The sequence below is a fragment of the Prionailurus bengalensis genome, chromosome C1 (assembly GCF_016509475.1).
Source record: "Prionailurus bengalensis isolate Pbe53 chromosome C1, Fcat_Pben_1.1_paternal_pri, whole genome shotgun sequence".
NCBI classification, from domain to species: domain Eukaryota; kingdom Metazoa; phylum Chordata; class Mammalia; order Carnivora; family Felidae; genus Prionailurus; species Prionailurus bengalensis.
Genome location: NC_057345.1, coordinates 42,155,307 through 42,173,619, shown reverse-complemented (window position 1 = coordinate 42,173,619; position 18,313 = coordinate 42,155,307). Strand labels below are relative to the sequence as shown.

The 18,313-nt window shown below is 37.1% G+C and overlaps 1 protein-coding gene across 3 annotated transcripts in view; it reads right to left on the bottom strand.

Moving 5' to 3' along the window:
- ZFYVE9 (zinc finger FYVE-type containing 9) overlaps window positions 1-18,313 on the bottom strand; it is a 220,095-nt gene that overhangs the window by 95,341 nt on the left and 106,441 nt on the right. The gene's annotated exons all lie outside the window — the stretch shown is intronic.

The following is an 18,313-nucleotide window of genomic DNA, read 5'->3' as shown; positions in this document are numbered from 1 at the left end:
AATCTAAGAAATGAAACAAATGAACAAAGAAACAAAAAAAAACCAGACTCTTACATACAGAGAACTGGTGGCTGCCAGAGGGGAGGTGAGTAGGGGGATGGGTGAAATAGGTAAAGGGGATTAAGAGATACAAACTTCCAGTTATAAAATAAATAAGTCACAGAGATGAAAAGTATAGAGAGAATACAGTCATTAAGAGTAATGTACAGAATTATACAGATAAAAATACATTATACAAATAAAAATAACACTGTATATTAGTTATACTTCAATTAAAAAAAAGAAGGCAGACCAAGCAAAGTTTGTACAGGTTGTATTAATAATTTGGGTTTTTGGGGCACCTGGGTGGCTTAGTCGGTTGGGCGGCCGACTTCGGCTCAGGTCATGATCTCGCGGTCCGTGAGTTCGAGCCCCGCGTCGGGCTCTGTGCTGACAGCTCAGAGCCTGGTGCCTGTTTCGGATTCTGTGTCTCCCTCTCTCTGACCCTCCCCCATTCATGCTCTGTCTCTCTCTCTATCTCAAAAATAAATAAACGTAAAAAAAAAATTTTTTTTTAATAAAAATAAAAAAAAAATAATATGGGTTTTTAAAATTTTTTAAAAATCTTTACTTATTTTGGAGACAGACAAAGACAGAGCATGAACAGGGGAGGGTCAGAGAGAGGGAGACACAGAATCCAAAGCAGGCTCCAGGCTCCGAGCTCTCAGCACAGAGCCTGACACAGGGCTCGAACTCAGACTGTGAGATCATGACCTGAGTCAAAGTTGGAGGCTTAATTTTGTTTTTTTAATAAGAGCAGTGGGAAACCACTTAAATGTTTTAATCAAAGGGGAAGATATGGCTACAGTGTAGGGAAAAAATAATGGATTTGGAATTATTCAATATACAGAACTCAGTCTAATACACATTAGCAGAATGAAATAAACCCACATAATCATCTCAAAGCAGAAAAAGCATCTGACAAAATTCAACACGCTTTCATAATAAAAACATAATCAACATAAAACATAATAAAAACAGTCAAAAAAGTAGAAATAGAAGGAAACTACCACAACATAGTAAAAGCCATATACAAAAAAATCCATAGCAATAAATCTAACCAAAGATGTAAAAGATCTGTATGCTGAAAACTATAGAAAGCTTATGCAGGAAATTGAAGAAGATATAAAGAAATGGAAAGACATTCCTTGCTCATGGATTGGAAGAATAAATATTGTCAAAATGTCAATACTACCCAAAGCTATCTACACATTCAATGCAATCCCAATCAAAATTGCACCAGCATTCTTCTCGAAACTAGAAAGAGCAATCCTAAAATTCATATGGAACCACAAAAGGCCCCGAATAGCCAAAGGAATTTTGAAGAAGAAGACCAAAGCAGGAGGCATCACAATCCCAGACTTTAGCCTCTACTACAAAGCTGTCATCATCAAGACAGCATGGTATTGGCACAAAAACAGACACAAAGACCAATGGAATAGAATAGAAACCCCAGAACTAGACCCGCAAATGTATGGCCAACTAATCTTTGACAAAGCAGGAAAGAACATCCAATGGAAAAAAGACAGTCTCTTTAACAAATGGTGCTGGGAGAACTGGACAGCAACATGCAGAAGGTTGAAACTAGACCACTTTCTCACACCATTCACAAAAATAAACTCAAAATGGATAAAGGACCTGAATGTGAGACAGGAAACCATCAAAACCCTAGAGGAGAAAGCAGGAAAAGACCTCTCTGACCTCAGCTGTAGCAATCTCTTACTTGACACATCCCCAAAGGCAAGGGAATTAAAAGCAAAAATGAATTACTGGGACCTTATGAAGATAAAAAGCTTCTGCACAGCAAAGGAAACAACCAACAAAACTAAAAGGCAACCAACGGAATGGGAAAAGATATTTGCAAATGACATATCAGACAAAGGGCTAGTATCCAAAATCTATAAAGAGCTCACCAAACTCCACACCCAAAAAACAAATAACCCAGTGAAGAAATGGGCAGAAAACATGAATAGACACTTCTCTAAAGAAGACATCCGGATGGCCAACAGGCACATGAAAAGCTGCTCAACATCGCTCCTCATCAGGGAAATACAAATCAAAACCACACTCAGATATCACCTCACGCCAGTCAGAGTGGCTAAAATGAACAAATCAGGAGACTATAGATGCTGGAGAGGTTGTGGAGAAACGGGAACCCTCTTGCACTGTTGGTGGGAATGCAAATTGGTGCAGCCGCTCTGGAAAACAGTGTGGAGGTTCCTCAGAAAATTAAAAATAGACCTACCCTATGACCCAGCAATAGCACTGCTAGGAATTTACCCAAGGGATACAGGAGTACTGATGCATAGGGGCACTTGTACCCCAATGTTTATAGCAGCACTCTCAACAATAGCCAAATGATGGAAAGAGCCTAAATGTCCATCAACTGATGAATGGATAAAGAAATTGTGGTTTATATACACAATGGAGTACTACAGGGCAATGAGAAAGAATGAAATATGGCCCTTTGTAGCAACGTGGATGGAACTGGAGAGTGTGATGCTAAGTGAAATAAGCCATACAGAGAAAGACAGATACCATATGTTTTCACTCTTATGTGGATCCTGAGAAACTTAACAGAAACCCATGGGGGAGGGGGAGGGAAAAAAAAAAGAGGTTAGAGTGGGAGAGAGCTAAAGCATAAGAGACTCTTAAAAACTGAGAACAAACTGAGGGTTGATGGGGGGTGGGGGGAAGGGGAGGGTGGGTGATGGGTATTGAGGAGGGCACCTTTTGGGATGAGCACTGGGTGTTGTATGGAAACCAATTTGACAATAAATTTCATATATTGAAAAAAAATTTTAAAACAAAACAAAAAAAACCCCAAAAAATCCATAGCAAACATCATACAATGATGAAAGACTGAAAGCTTTTTCTCAAAGATTAGAAAAGGCAATGATGCCTGTTTTCACCTCTTCTACCTAACATAGGTACTGAGTTTCTAGCCACAATATCAGGCAAGAAAAAGAAGTAAAAGGCATCTAAACTGACGTAAAATTATCTTTGTTTGCAGATGATATTAAGTTATATACAGAAAACCCTAAATATTCCACACATAAAAACCATTAAAAAAAACCATTAAAACTTAGAAATGAATTCAGTGAATCTGCAAGATACAAAGTCAACACACAAATATCAGCATTTCTTTCTATACACTAAAAATGAACAATCGGAAAAGGAAATTACAAAAACCCTCCATGTACAGTGACATCAAAAAGAATAAAATAACAGACTAGATAAAATATTTGTTATACATAATGAACAAAGGGCTAAGATCCATAACATATAAAAACCTTCAATGAACTAAAAAGAAAAATACAAAAACTTCTAAAGAAAGTAAGCAAAGAACTCACACAGGTAAATTTACAGAAAAATAAAAGTCTAATAAGTAAAGATATAGTATCAGTTGTAACAAAATAAAAATTAAAAGAATGAGATTTTCTTTTTCTATTGTACAAATAATTTTTAAATTTTTTTTTCAACGTTTATTTATTTTGGGGACAGCGAGAGACAGAGCATGAACGGGGGAGGGGCAGAGAGAGAGGGAGACACAGAATCGGAAACAGGCTCCAGGCTCCAGGCTCCGAGCCATCAGCCCAGAGCCTGACGCGGGGCTTGAACTCAGGGACCGCGAGATCGTGACCTGGCTGAAGTCGGACGCTTAACCGACTGCGCCACCCAGGCGCCCCGAGTACAAATAATTTTTAAAAACTGGTATCCAATGGTGGTGAGGGTAAAGAGAAAAGAGGAACTTTCTCTCAAATCCTCCTGGTGGTAGTATAAATTGGTAGATTAATTTAGCGGGATCTTAAAATTTTAACTGTTCATTCCCTTTGACTTAGCACATTCAATTTGAAAGATTATCCTACAAAAAGAAAATCCAAATGTGCAATGAGATGTATACAAGAATTAGCTCTGTACCGTCATAATAGTCAAAAGTTATCAACAACCCAAATGTTCATCAGTAGAGGAATAATTAAACTGCAGTATGACCATTAAATGGAATGCGGTTAGCCTGGAAAAAGAATCAGAGAGTTCTATATGTAGTTACTCACATGGAAAAGTAAAGTAAAGTAGTCAAGTTGGAGGATAAGAATTGGATTGAAATAGGGCTTTTCCCCCCCTCTCTTTTTACTTTTATATAATTTTTTTAGGTGTTGGACTGGGATATTTTAATTTTGAGTAGAGCCTTTTCTGTATTCTAAAAAGAAAATAGAATTAAAAGGAGTATTAGTTGGTGTTTCAGGTTGAACTGTGTCTCCCTCAAATACATATATTTAAGTCTTAATCCTTAATACTTCAGAATATGACTCATTTGGAAACAGGGTCTTTATGGAGGTAATCAAATTAAAATGAGGTCATTAAGGTGAGAGCTCCTAATCCAATATGACTGGTAACCTAATAAAAGGGAAAATTTGGACATAGCATGTGGGAGAATACCATGTGAACATAAGATGGCCATCTACAAGCCAAGGAGAAAGACATGGAATAGATCTTCCATTACAACCTTCAGAAGGAACCAACCCTGTCACCACCTCAGTCTCAGACTTTTAGCCTCTGGAATTGTGACACAATAAATTTTTATTGTTTAAACCACCAGTTAGTGGTACTCTGTTATGACAGTCCTAGCAAACTAACATAGTTGGGGACTTTCCAAAGTAAATGACTTGCTCTGGGTAAAAAAATCTCAAGTGAGAATTGAAAAAAAACTCCAAAAAAACAAAAAAACAAAGATATCTTTTTTTAAAAGCAAGCTAGGGGGCAGCATTATGCAGTTAAACAGAGGAATCTTACCCATCCTTCCCAATATGCCAACAATAGTGTGGAGGGGGGATCTTTTGTTTCCAAGGGAATTCAAGAAAGGCACAGAAGTTAGTTAGAAAAGTGGATGACTTGCCAAGAAACTACCTAGAATGGCAAGAAAATAGGAGTCAGGCAAAGAGAGGCATTTCTGTGGGATCACCCATGCCAGAGAACTACATGGGATCAAATGTAACATACACCACAAAACCACCACCTGACAGTGCCTATGACTGACACAGACAGTGTACCACAACATAAAATAGAAGATTGACCTGGGAATGCTGGCTCTTGTTCTCAAAAAGACAAAGACTATCCTGTAACAAGCTTCACAAGTCATTAGAATTAGTGCCCTAGAAAAGATAGGCAGAATCTAAGAGATCTGAACCAACTGAGAATAGGTTAATAATCCTGGATTTAAAATTACCAGGTAACACTCAATTTGCCTGAAAAGACCAAGATGAAGTTGTTTGCCATGAGTCAGGTTAGTCAGTGTTTCTCAACAAGGGCATCCTTGGCATTTAGCGTGGCCAATTCTTCACAGCACCATTCTGATTAACACAGGACGTTTAACACAGGACGCCCCGGATTATAAAACACCAGCAGCAACCCCAATCACTGCAACAAAAATATCCCACCCCACATTCCAAGCGTCATCTAAGTACCTTCTCCAGTTCTCTGAGCTAGAGGCTCAGAGTCAAAAAGTCAGTTCTAGAAATAGAGAATTACATATTTGCACATACAAACTTTACTACCAAAATATCATGCCATATACTTTTATTATCACAACTAACACAATCTACTGCAATCTACTGCATTTATTCAACTTATTCTCCATTTTCCTGAACTAGGATGTAAACTTCATGGAGTAAAGGACTAAAGTATTTCAATACTGATATCACAGTACCTGAAATAAAATAGGTACTTGCCAAATGTTTATTGCTTCCTTAATTATAAAAAAAATCATTGCACAAATGAGCATATGAGAAAGAAACATTAATGTGGCCTTATCTGGAGAGGGCAATATCATACACAACTCAAATTTACATCTTCAACAATGACAAACACATTTTAAGCTGTTTATTAATGACAGTGACATCAAATGAGGTCAGTTCCTTTATTTTGTTGTTTATATATATTAAGGTTTATTCTTTGCAATGTAGCGTTTAACGTATTTTTTTTTAACTGAGGTAAAACTGAAACTAATTATGTAAGTTTCAGCTGTACAACATAATGACTCAGTATTTATATATATTGCAAAATGATCACAATAAAGTCTAGTTACAGAATTTTTCTTGTTATGACAACTTTTAAGATTTACTCTCTTAACAAATTTCAAATATGCAATACAGTATTATTAACAATAGTTGACATGCTGTGTATTACATCCCCAAGACTTACTTCTTTTATACCTGGAGTCAGTACCTTCTGACTCTGTTCAGCCATTTTGCCATTTTACCCTCAACTTACCCTCACTCTTTCCCTGCCTCAGACAACCACTCATCTGTTCTAACTATGAGCTTAGGGTTTGGGGGTTTTTGGTTTTCTTTTATTTTTAGGGTCTACATATAAGACAGATCATATGGTATTTGTTTTTCTCTAACCATTTGTGTGTTTACATGTAATTTTCTTTAATATGGCACTTTTGGATTCCAATCTCAACTTTATCATTCATTCACTAGCCAAACGACTTGGAGAATAATTTGAACTCTGTGAGCCTCACTTTTTCCTCATATGTAAAAATGAAATGTTAATATTCTCCTTATAAGGCTTTTATGAAGATAAAATGAGATAATACCTATAAAATGAAGTACATAATAGGGACTGAGTGAATGATGGTGCCTTTCTTATTTCCCTTTCCTTTTCTTTTCAAACTTCCCACTCATGGCTTTCCACAGGACAAACCTTACTGCAAATTTATGAATAAGCTTTATACTCAAGTACCATTTGTGCCTACTTATACCCCCTTACAGTGTGAATAAAGGTCCTTTACAATTCTTAAAAATTCAAATCATCAGTGTTCACTTATTTCGTCCCCAAATTACAAAGTGGAAAATGTGATATTCCAGGTCTTCAAAAAGCACTATATTTATGACAAAAATAACTGCCTTGCAAAAACAAAAAACAGGAAAGTGCCTGTGACTGACCAATATCCACCTATTCATAAAGACCAATTCTCAAGTACAGAAGAGCTTGTAAAAATTCTCAAGTACAGAAGAGTACTATATCCTTGCTTATTAACAAATACCAAAACCAGTGCAGTAAGAGCTACAGCAGTTCAGATTACAACTCTGCCTGTATCCAAACACCTGTTCCAACTTAACTATTATTAACCGAAAACAAAAATAATTATTAGGCATTTTAAGAGTATATATCACAGGAAAGGCTACAAAAGGTCTCTAATTTAATCTTGCAACTTTATTTCTAACCAAGGCTATACAAACAGATACAACACCAGAATTATAAGAAAATAAATGCAACATAAAATCTTAAATGTGTTTGGAGCCACCAGACTCATTTCTTTTAACATATTATAAATTAGGGGTGCCTGAGTGGCTTGGTCAAAACTCTTGGTTTTGGCTCTGGTCATGATTTCACAGTTTTGTGAGTTCAAGCCCGTGTTGGACTCTGCGCTGGCAGCTGGGAGCCTACTTGGGATTCTCCCTCTCTCCTCTCTCTGCCCCTCCCCTACTCATGCTGTCTTGGTCTCTCTCAAAGTAAATAAATAAGCTTTAAAAAAAAAATATATATATATATATATACACATATATATGTGTATACACACACACACACTATAAATTTTTTATATATCCTGTTATCTTTAAAAATTTTTTTTTAACGTTTATTTTTGAGACAGAGAGAGACAGAGCATGAACAGGGGAGGGTCAGAGAGAGAGGGAGACACAGAATCTGAAACAGGCTCCAGGCTCTGAGCTGTCAGCACAGAGCCCGACGCGGGGCTCGAACTCACGGACCGTGAGATCATGACTTGAGCCGAAGTCGGCTGCCCAACTGACTGAGCCACCCAGGCGCCCCTATCCTGTTATCTTTTAAATAACACACATTGTCTGTTAAGTTTTACGTATAGGTTTATAAGTGCTAATCTGTAAAAGGCAAGCAATTAAACCATATTCCCCCTTTTTCTTTTTAATGTTTTATTCATTTTTTGAGAGACAAAGAGAAACAGAGTGCAAGCAGGGGAGGGGTAGAGAGAGAGGAGGAGACAGAATCCAAAGCAGGCTCCAGGCTCTGAGCTGTCAACACAGAGCCCAAAGAGGGGCTAAAACCCATGAACTGTGAGATCATCACCTGAGCCAAAGTCAGACAGAACCACTGAGCCACCCAGGCACCCCAAAACATATCCCTTCTTTTTAAACCATATTCTGGCCATTCTGCATTTTTAAAACTTTTTGGTACAGAAATTTTCAATCATATAAAAGTAGACATAACAGCATAACAAACCCTTAATTGCCAGTGCTCAGGTGAAACAATTATTAAAGTTAATCCTCACCTACTTCTCCCTTATTTAATCATTTAAAAATAAATCTCAGATACCATTTCACTTTTTTTTTAATACCTTTATGTAGGCTCCACACTCAACCTGGGGCTTGAACTCAGAACCCTGAGATCAAGAGTCCCATGCTCTACCAACTGAGCCAGCTAGGCACCCCAAATATCATTTCATCTTCAAATATTTCAGTATAAATCTCTGAAACACAGGGACTATTTTAACAGAACAGTACCATTATCACATCTTAAAATATTAATAATTTCTTAATATCAAATATCTGAATAATGTTAACATTTTTAGTAGACAAATTTTTAATAGACTATTTTTTAGAGTAGTTTTAGGTTCACAACAAAATTAAGCAGAAGTTATAGGGCATTCCATATACCCCTGTCCCCACACATTACTAGCCTCTGCCATTATCAACATCTCGCATTGTATTCTAGTTTAGTAAGGTGGAAGTCTAGACGATTGACTTTAGATCTTTCTTCTCTTATATCCAGTGCTGTATTATTATTGTATAACTTTTAATTTTGTTTAGCTTTTTAATGTTATGCTTGAAGCAGAAATCAAAGAGGTCTTTATACTATGATTAGTGAATGTCTCAAGTCTCTTTTATTATATAGGTTCTCCTTCAAAAATACCTTATTGAAAAAACTGAGTCATTTGTCCTATACTTTCCCACAATATGGATTTCACTGACTGCCTTCTTAGGTGGTGATGTTTAATGCATTTGTCTAACTCTGTATTTCCTATAAATTGATTGCTAGATCTAGAAATTGATCAGATTTGAATACGACTTCTCCTGGGAAGACTATTTCATAGACCCTGAATTATTTTTAATTGAATCAATATTAAGAACCCCTGTAGGAATTAAAAAGGAAAAAGAGAATTACCCAGAATTCCACCAATTAAAATTATGTTTTCAATTTTACATGTTCCCTTTATGTACACGTTTTTATGCCTAAGAATAACTTTTGTAATTATAAACAAAGCAAAACTATGAGTTTGCATTTTATTCATAGATCATCATAGGCATTTGCCATACTGCTTTATCATATTATATTTTTAATATCTTTTTTTGAGAGAGAGAGAAAGAGTCCCAAGCAGGCTCCACACTCAGCACAGAGCCTGACATGGGCTCAAACCCATAACTGTGGTATCATGAGCTGAGGTAAAATCAAGAGTTGCATGCTTAATCGACTGAGCCACTCAGGTGCCCCATTATCATAATAATATTTAATGGCTGAGTCAAATGTATATATCATATTTAACTTATCATTATCCAGCTTTGGACAGAAATTATTTCTAATGTGCTTGCTATTTAAAGTAACACTAGGGGTGCCTGAGTGGCTCAGTCATTTGAGCATCCGACACTTGATTTTGGCCCAGGTCATGATCTCACGTTCATGGGACTGAGTCCCACACTGGGCTCCATGCTGACACTGGAGCCTGCTTAAGATATTCTCTCTCTCTCTCTCTCTCTCTCTCTCTCTCTCTCTCTCTCCCCCTCCCTCCCTCCCTCCCTCCCTCCCTCCCTCAGCTCCTCTCCCCTGGTGTCTCTCTCTAAAAAATAAAAAATAAATTTAAAAAATAAACAAGTAAAAAATAAAGTAACACTAAAATGAACATCTTTTTGTTTTATAGCTCTTGTTCTTTAGGAATTATCTTCCAAAGAAGGAATTATTGGCTCTAAGAATTGATATATATGGTATTTTAAATGTCTAAAAATGCTGATTTCAACTTAACATCAAATTGCAATGAGTATTATCAACATTTTCTATTTTTCACTACATAGGTATAAAATCCCTACCTCTTAATAGCCAATAAATTTAAATATTTCTCTAGTGATTACTCATCCACTTAAGCCTCTCCTTTGCCTATTTATATAATGAAAATGTGATGGTTTTAACAGAAGACACTTTTGTCAGCTGACATTCTGTAACCAACAACCAACTTCTGATTTGTTCTGTCAAAGGAAGCACTGATTTAAGATTGAATATCCTACTCTACCTTTTTCAAATAATTCTCTTCTGGCTTAAAGAAAATTGTGGCCAGGGTATCTGACTGGCTCAGTTGGTAGAGCATGCAACTCTTGATCTTGGGATCATGAGTTCGAGCATCACATTGGGTGCAGAAATTAATTAAAAAACAAAAACAAAAAACAAAAACTGCCACCAACCTAGATGAATAGACAAATTCCTACAAATATAAAACCTGCCATAACTGAATCAGGGAGAAATAGCAAATCCAAATATATCTATAACTAGTAAGGAGATTGAATCAGTAATCAAAAACCTTTCAACACAGAAACGCTCCAAATAAAACGGCCTTGATTGGTAAATGTTACCAAACATTTAAACAACACCAATCCTTCTCAAACTCTTCCAAAAAGCTGAAAAGGAAGGAACACTCCCTAACTCATTTTATGAAGCCAGCATTACCCTAATACCAAAGCCAAACAAGGCAATACAAAAAAATTATAGACCAATATCCTTTATGAACATTGATGCAAAAAATACTCAATAAAATACTGGCAAACCAAATTTAACAGTACATTAAAAGGATTATGATCAAGGATGCAAGGATGGTTCAACATGGAAAAATCATGTAATATACCACATTAATAGAATGGAAAGAAATCCACATGATCAATGATACAGAAAAAGCATTAACAAAATCTAACATCTTTATGTGATAAAAACATGCAACACACTAAGAATAGAAGGAAACTACCTCAACATAAAAGGCCACATTTAAAAAACTCACAGCTAATATCATATGCAACAGTGAAAGACTAAAAGCTTTTCCTCTAAGATAGGAAAAATCCAAGGATGTACAATTTTGACCTTATATTCAAGCTTAGTATTTGGAGTTTAGCCAGAGCAATTAGGAAAGGTAAACAAACAGGCATTCAGATTGGAAATGAAGAAAATTACCTCTGTTCACAGATGGCAAGATCATATATGTAAAAAACACTAAAGATTCCCACACAAAATTGTAAAAACTAATACATTCAGCAAACTTGCAGGATGTAAAGTCAACCCACAAAAATCATTTGTATTTCTATACACTAATAATGAACAAGTCGAAAATGAAATTAAGAAAATGATTCCATTTACAATAGCATCAAGAATAAAATATTTAGAAATTGGGGCACCTGGGTGGCTCAGTCGGTTAAGCATCCAACTTCGGCTCAGGTAACGATCTCATGGTCCATGAGTTCAAGCCCTGTGTCCGGCTCTGTGCTGACAGCTCAGAGCCTGGAGCCTGCTTGGGATTCTGTGTCTCCCCTCTCTCTCTGCCCCTCCCCCATTCACACTCTCTGTCTCTCAAAACTGAATGTTAAAAAAAAATTAAAAATAAGTAAAAATAAAATACTTAGAAATGAACCTAACCAAGGAGGTAAGAGCCTTATGCACTGAAAATAACAAAAGAATGCTGAAAAAAAATTTTAAAGAAGATACAGGGCGCCTGGCTGACTCAGTCGGTTGAACGTCTGACTTCGGTTCAGGTCATGATCTCACCGTTGATGAGTTCCAGCCCTGCATCGGGCTCTGTGCTGACAGCTCAGAGCCTGGAGCCTGCTTCAAATTCTGTGTCTCCCTCTTTCTCTGTCCCTCCCCCACTCATGCTCTGTCTCTCTGTCTCAAAAATAAATAAAAAATTTTAAAAAAGATATAAATACACTGAAAGACAATTCATGAATTGGAAAACATTATTGTTAAGATGTCCCTACTACCTAAAATTATCTACAGATTCAATGTTATCTCTGTCGTAACAATCTTCACAGAAATAGAAAAATCCATCCTTAAATTCATATGGAATATTTTTTTAAATTTAAATCCAAGTTAGTTAACATATAGTGTATCATATGGAATCTCCAAAATAGTCAAATGATCTTAACAAAGAAGAACAAAGTTGGAAGATTCTCACTTCATGGTTTCAAAATTTACTACAAAGCTACAGTAACCAAAACAGTGTGATATTAGTATAAACACAGACATCAAGAACAATGGAATAAAACAGTGAGCCCAGAAATACAATCTCACATATATATACAGTCAAATGATTTTGACTTGGGTGCCAAGACAGTTCAATGGGCAAAGGATAGTGTTTTGAACAAATGGTGCTGAAGAAACTGGATATCTACATTCAAAAGAATGAAACTGGATCCTTACACCATATACAAAAATTAACTCAAAGTGGATCAAAAACCTAAATGCAAGGGCTAAAATTATAAAACTCTTAGAAGAAAGTATAGGGGGAAAGATCATGACATTTGGTTTGGCAATGATTTTTTGGATATGACACAAAAGGCACAGACAGCAGCAACAACAACAACAACAACAAACAGGTTGAACATCAAAATTTAAAACTTTGTTGCATCAAAGGCACTACCAACAGAGTAAAAAGAACTTATAAAGAAAATATTTCCAAATCAGATATCTGATAAAGGATTGATGCCCAGAATATATAGAGAACTCTACAACTCAACAACAAAAAAATACTTCATAAAGAAACTACAGCCAGGGCACGTGGGTGGCTCAGTTGATTAAGCAACTGACTCTTCATTTCAGCTCAGGCCTTGATTTCAGGGTCATGAGTTCAAACCCCACAATAGGCTCCAGGCTGGGCGTGGAGCCTACTTAAAAAAAAAAACACTACAGCCAATTTTCCATAAAGACATAATTAAAATAAGAAGTTACAATTTAATGATAATCTACTACATACAGCGTTAGGTAACATTATTTATTACTTTTAAAACTGATAATTCATTCAACAGATTTTTTTTAAGTTTATTTACTTATTTTGAGAGAGAGAGAGAGAGAGAGAGCACACAGCAGTGGAGGGACAGAGAAAAGGAGAGAATCCCAAGCAGGCTCTGCACTGTCAGCACAGAGCCCAATGCAGGGCTCGATTCCATGAACTGCGAGATCATAACTTGAGCCGAAACCAAGAGCCAGACGCTTAACCAACTGAGCCACCCTGGCACTCCCAACAGATCTTTATTATGTATTATCACCTTCATTCTACGGATGATCAAAGTACCTTGCCTGAGATCATGAGGAAGCTAGTTAATGGCTGTGAGTTATTCTAAATCTAGGTGTTGAGAAATATTGATCCTTTTGCTCTTTAAAATGCTCTTCACATATTTCAACAAACTTTCTCAGTGTGAGAAATTACTACTTCTCTGCTTCCCAAGGAGCACAACCAGTCGTCATGTTTTCACACCAGATGACAAAATAAACCTTGAGAAAATTGATCTCTGAAGTTATAAACCAACATATTATCTTTTTTAAAAAAAGATTTAAAAAATATTTTTGAGGGTGAGAGAGCAGCAAATGGAAGAGCGGGGAGGGACAGAGAGAGAATCCCAAGCAACAAGCAGGCTTCATGCTGCCAGCACGTAGCCCAACATTGGGCTTGATCCCAGGAACCATGAAATCATGACCTGAGCCAAAATCAAGAGTCAGATGTTCAACCAACTGAGCCATCCAGGCACCCCCAAACCAACAGGTTATCTTAATGTGCTTGTTACTCAGGGTTCTATGAAGGTTATTCTATATTCACTACCAAAATTCTCAAATGTTAAACAAATTGACTGTAACTCAAGTTATTTAAAAGTAAATTGTGAGTATTTAACACGTAATTTTATTTAAAATAAGAAATTGCCATCTAATATAAGATGTACCAGATATTTTCCAACTTTCTTTTTGAAATAAATATATTTGCTTTGAAAACATGTTATAAATACAGACATTCCTCTAAGAAATGCTGAGGAAACAATATAAAAAACCACCATAAAACCTATTGAATTATTTCATTTTTATCCTTTCAACTATATTTAAAGGAAAAGACCATGTGTTATATAGCTAAGAAAGCACTGATTGGTTCATAGTTCTACTATCTCAGTTTCTTCAACCGGAAAGTAGTAATAACACACTTTTCACATGGGTTTACTAGGAAAATGATACACAAATTACAGAGTATGTACTAAACAAACGTTTATCTACCTTCTGTTTCCCTCTTATCTGGCTGCCTAGGAGCTTTGCGGTCATAAGTCCACATGCTCCTAAAGTGGCCCTTACTAACTTAAGGACCTCAACTTTATGACTCCCTTATTCGGTTCCCCCACCCCCCAGACCCTCTAAAACCACTGCATACTGCTTTGGAGTGTGGACTCTGTAAGTCAAAGAGCCTAAGTTTGAATCCTAACTCCACTTACTGGCTGTGTGATTCTCAACAAGTTACTCAATTTTTGTAGGGCAATTTCATCACTTATAAAATGTGGATTATAACACTAGCTACTTCGTAGGGTGTGTGTGTGTGTGTGTGTGTGTGTGTGTGTGTGTGTGTGTGTGTATTTTAAGTTTATTTATTTACTTTGAGGTAGGGAGGGGCAGAGAGAGAGGGAGAGAGCCCCAAGCAGGCTTCATGCTGTCAGTGCACAGCCAGATGTGGGGCTTGAACCCATGAACCGGAAGATCATGACCTGAGACAAAATCAAGAGTCAGACACTTAACCAACTGAGACACCTAGGTGCCCCTAGGGTGTTATACATATTAAATAAGATACTGTAAGTAGCATTTAGAAAAGTGCCTGGCACACAGTAAACACTCAATAAATATTAGCCATCTCATTATCCTCACTACCACTACCACCACCACCATCATCATCATCTATCTGCTTCCCACCACAAAGCATTTGCAGCTTTGTAATTGTTACTTATTTCACATATTTAAGTTCTGTGATCTATGGAAACATGAGTGGTATGTTTAAATAGAGTAGCTCAGCCATTCTACTTTCTTCTTTCATCTCTTTGGTTAAAAATAGTACACTAAGCAATTAGTATATGCTTGCTAAATGCTTCAATGAAAGAACAAATAAAATGGAAATGGATAGACAGATGGCAACATAGACTAGCCCTATAGAACTTTTGTTGCTTCTCCAATAATTGCTTGTATTGCAAAGATAATGCAACAAGCTCACAATGTCTCCAAAGACAAATACTGACCTTATCCCATGAAGTCAGGACTATACTAGCATAAAATGACTGAAAATTTGATACCTAGTTTCACAAGGCTATCAAAATTTCAATTCTCTAACTAGGTTTTACTTTCCCACTCCAAGGTAACTACCTCTCCCCTCTCAAACCCTCATCATCTATCCCTATTTCGTCTCTCTCTGTGTTTATATTTTCTTGTTTTTTAAGTTTATTTATTTTTGAGAGAGACAGAGACAGCCTGAGCAGGGGAGGGACACAGAGAGAGAGGGAGAGAGAGAGAATCCTAAGCAAGCTTTGCACTGTCAGTACAGAGCCTGATGTGGGGCTTGAACCCATGAACCACGAGATCATGACCTAAGTTGAAACCAAAAGTCAGATGATTAACCTACTGAGCCACTCAGATGCCCTGATGTTTATATTTTCTATATGAAGTATGAGCCAAGCAGATGTAAATTTTTTTCATGCTCTCACCAATAAATCCATAAACCTATCTTCATCTGTCCCCATCTTCTCTTCCTCTCTCCTGTTGAAGACCAAACCCTAAACATGTCATAAATCTTATCCATTTGGCCTTCTCAAGGGTTTTTCTCTTCCTCTGATCCCTTTTCTTCTAAAACAACCTGTCTATAGAATCATTCATTACATTAAATACAATAGTAAATATCTCCTATCCTTTAAAAAAAATTCATCTATAACCACCATCTTCACCTAGTAAGTGTTCCAATTTTTTTTCTGTTCTCCCTCACAGCAAAACTTCTTGAAAAAACCATCTCCACTTCCTTACTTCTCATTCCATATTCAACCCATTCCCCATTTTCAACCCATTCTAGCTTCTGTATCCACAGCTCTACCAAGTCTGCTTGTATCAAAGTCTGATGCAGACAAGTCCATTGGTCCCTTTCCTGTCCATATCTTATCTACCTCCCATCAGCACTTTATATAGGTGATAACCCCCTCCTCTGCCAAACTATTCTTCTTTTGAGTTTCAAGACACCACATTTTCTTGGTTTTCTGCCTAACTCTCTGGCCATGCATTCTCTGTCACTTGTATTAGGTCTTCCTCCTCTGCTTGACCTCAATGGCTCAGCCCTGGGCCCCTTTTCTTCCCTCTGTAAACTCTTCCCTAGGTAAGCTTGTCCATTCCCATGGCTTCCCACTGTATTCTTCACATGACCTGCAGAACACTACATGAGCTGTTCCCTGACTTCCTCTCCACACTCTTTTTATGGGACTCTTCCCTTACTATATTTTAACCATACTGGATTCCTTTCAATTTCTTGTATAGGTGCCTTCCTACCTTGGCCCATGCTGTTCTCTCTTCCTGAAGCATTCTTCTCTCTGTACTTTGAATGGCTGACTCCTCAACTGTCATGTGTCATCTAAACGGTCATTTCTTGGGGCTCCTGGGTGGCTCAGTTGGTTAAGTGTCTGACATCAGCTCAGGTCATGGTCTCACAGTTCACGAGTATGAGCCCTGCACTGGGCTCTGTGCTGACAGCTCAGAGTCTGGAGCCTACTTCGGATTCTGTGTCTCCCTCTCTGCCCGTCCCTGCTCACCCTCTGTCTCTCTCTCAAAAATGAATAAACATAAAGAATAAAAAATAAACTGTCATTTTTCAGAGGACTTCCCAGATCCCCTTCCCCCTCCATCTTTTATATTATCCCTCCTTGTTCATTTCCTTCATAGTCCTTATCACAATTTGTAATTATACATTTGTTTGCTTTTGGTTATTCCCACTAATCTTTACATAAGGGTAGGGATCATAATGTCATTAGTGTAAATTCAGCACCCAGCATAGTGACAGACAAATAACAAGCACACAATATTTAAGTAAATTAATGATCTGGCACTCACTTATTCATTCATTAACAGACGTTTGCTGAACAATTTGTAAGTGACAGGTACTGTGGGGCCTAAATGCTGGGAATAAAAGATAAATCAGAATCAATAACACGATCCTTATAGTCCAATGAGAATGACAGAGACAGTACTGTGTGACAAATGCTATGACATGGGTGAGGTGGACTTTCAGCCAACACAATTTTTTGAAGAATGTGAATGGAAAATATTGCCCTAACTTCATTAGAAACCAAGTTTAATCCAAAAGTTTTTCCTGTTTTACCATGCTGGAATGGTTCAAATCACAATGTGAATAATAAGACAAGTTTTTAGGCAGAGTATGAAGAAAACTGAATTACCAAGGAATATTCTATTTTTAAAGTAGCCATTTCTTACTATCCTATGTATTGGTTTCCATCAACAGGTAAGTAAATATGAAATCAGGAAAATAAACTTGTTTTGGGTTGAATTGTCCTTAAATAAGAGAAACACATGAATAATTTAAAATATTTCTGGGGTGGGGTGCCTAGCTGGCTTAGTTGGTTAAGCGTCCAACTTTGGCTCAGGTCATGATCTCATGGTTCATGAGTTCAAGCCCTGTGTTGGGCTCTGTGCCAACAGCTCAGAGCCTGGAGCCTGCTTCAGATTCTGTGTGTGTGTCTCTCTCTCTCTGCCTGTCCCTGTTTGCACTGTGTCTTTCTCTCTCTCAAAAATAAACATTTAAAAAAAAATCTAAAAATAAATAAATAAAATATTTCTGGGGTACCTGGGGGTGCTGTCAGTTAAATGTCTAACTCTTGATTTCAGCTCAGGTCATGATCCCAGGGTTTGGGATCAACAGGATTGTCAAGATCTGCACTGAGCATGGAACCTGCTTAAGATTCTCTCTCTCTCCCTCTGCCCCCTCCCTGGTTAACATTCTCTCCAAATGTCAATAGATGAATGGATAAAGAAGATGTGGTATATATATGCAATGGAATACTACTCAGCAATGAAAAAGAATGAAATCTTGCAATTTGCAACAATGTGGATGGAACTGGAGGGTATTAGGCTAAGCGAAATAAGTCAGTCAGAGAAAGATATCGTATGTTTTCACTCATATGTAGAACTTGAGAAA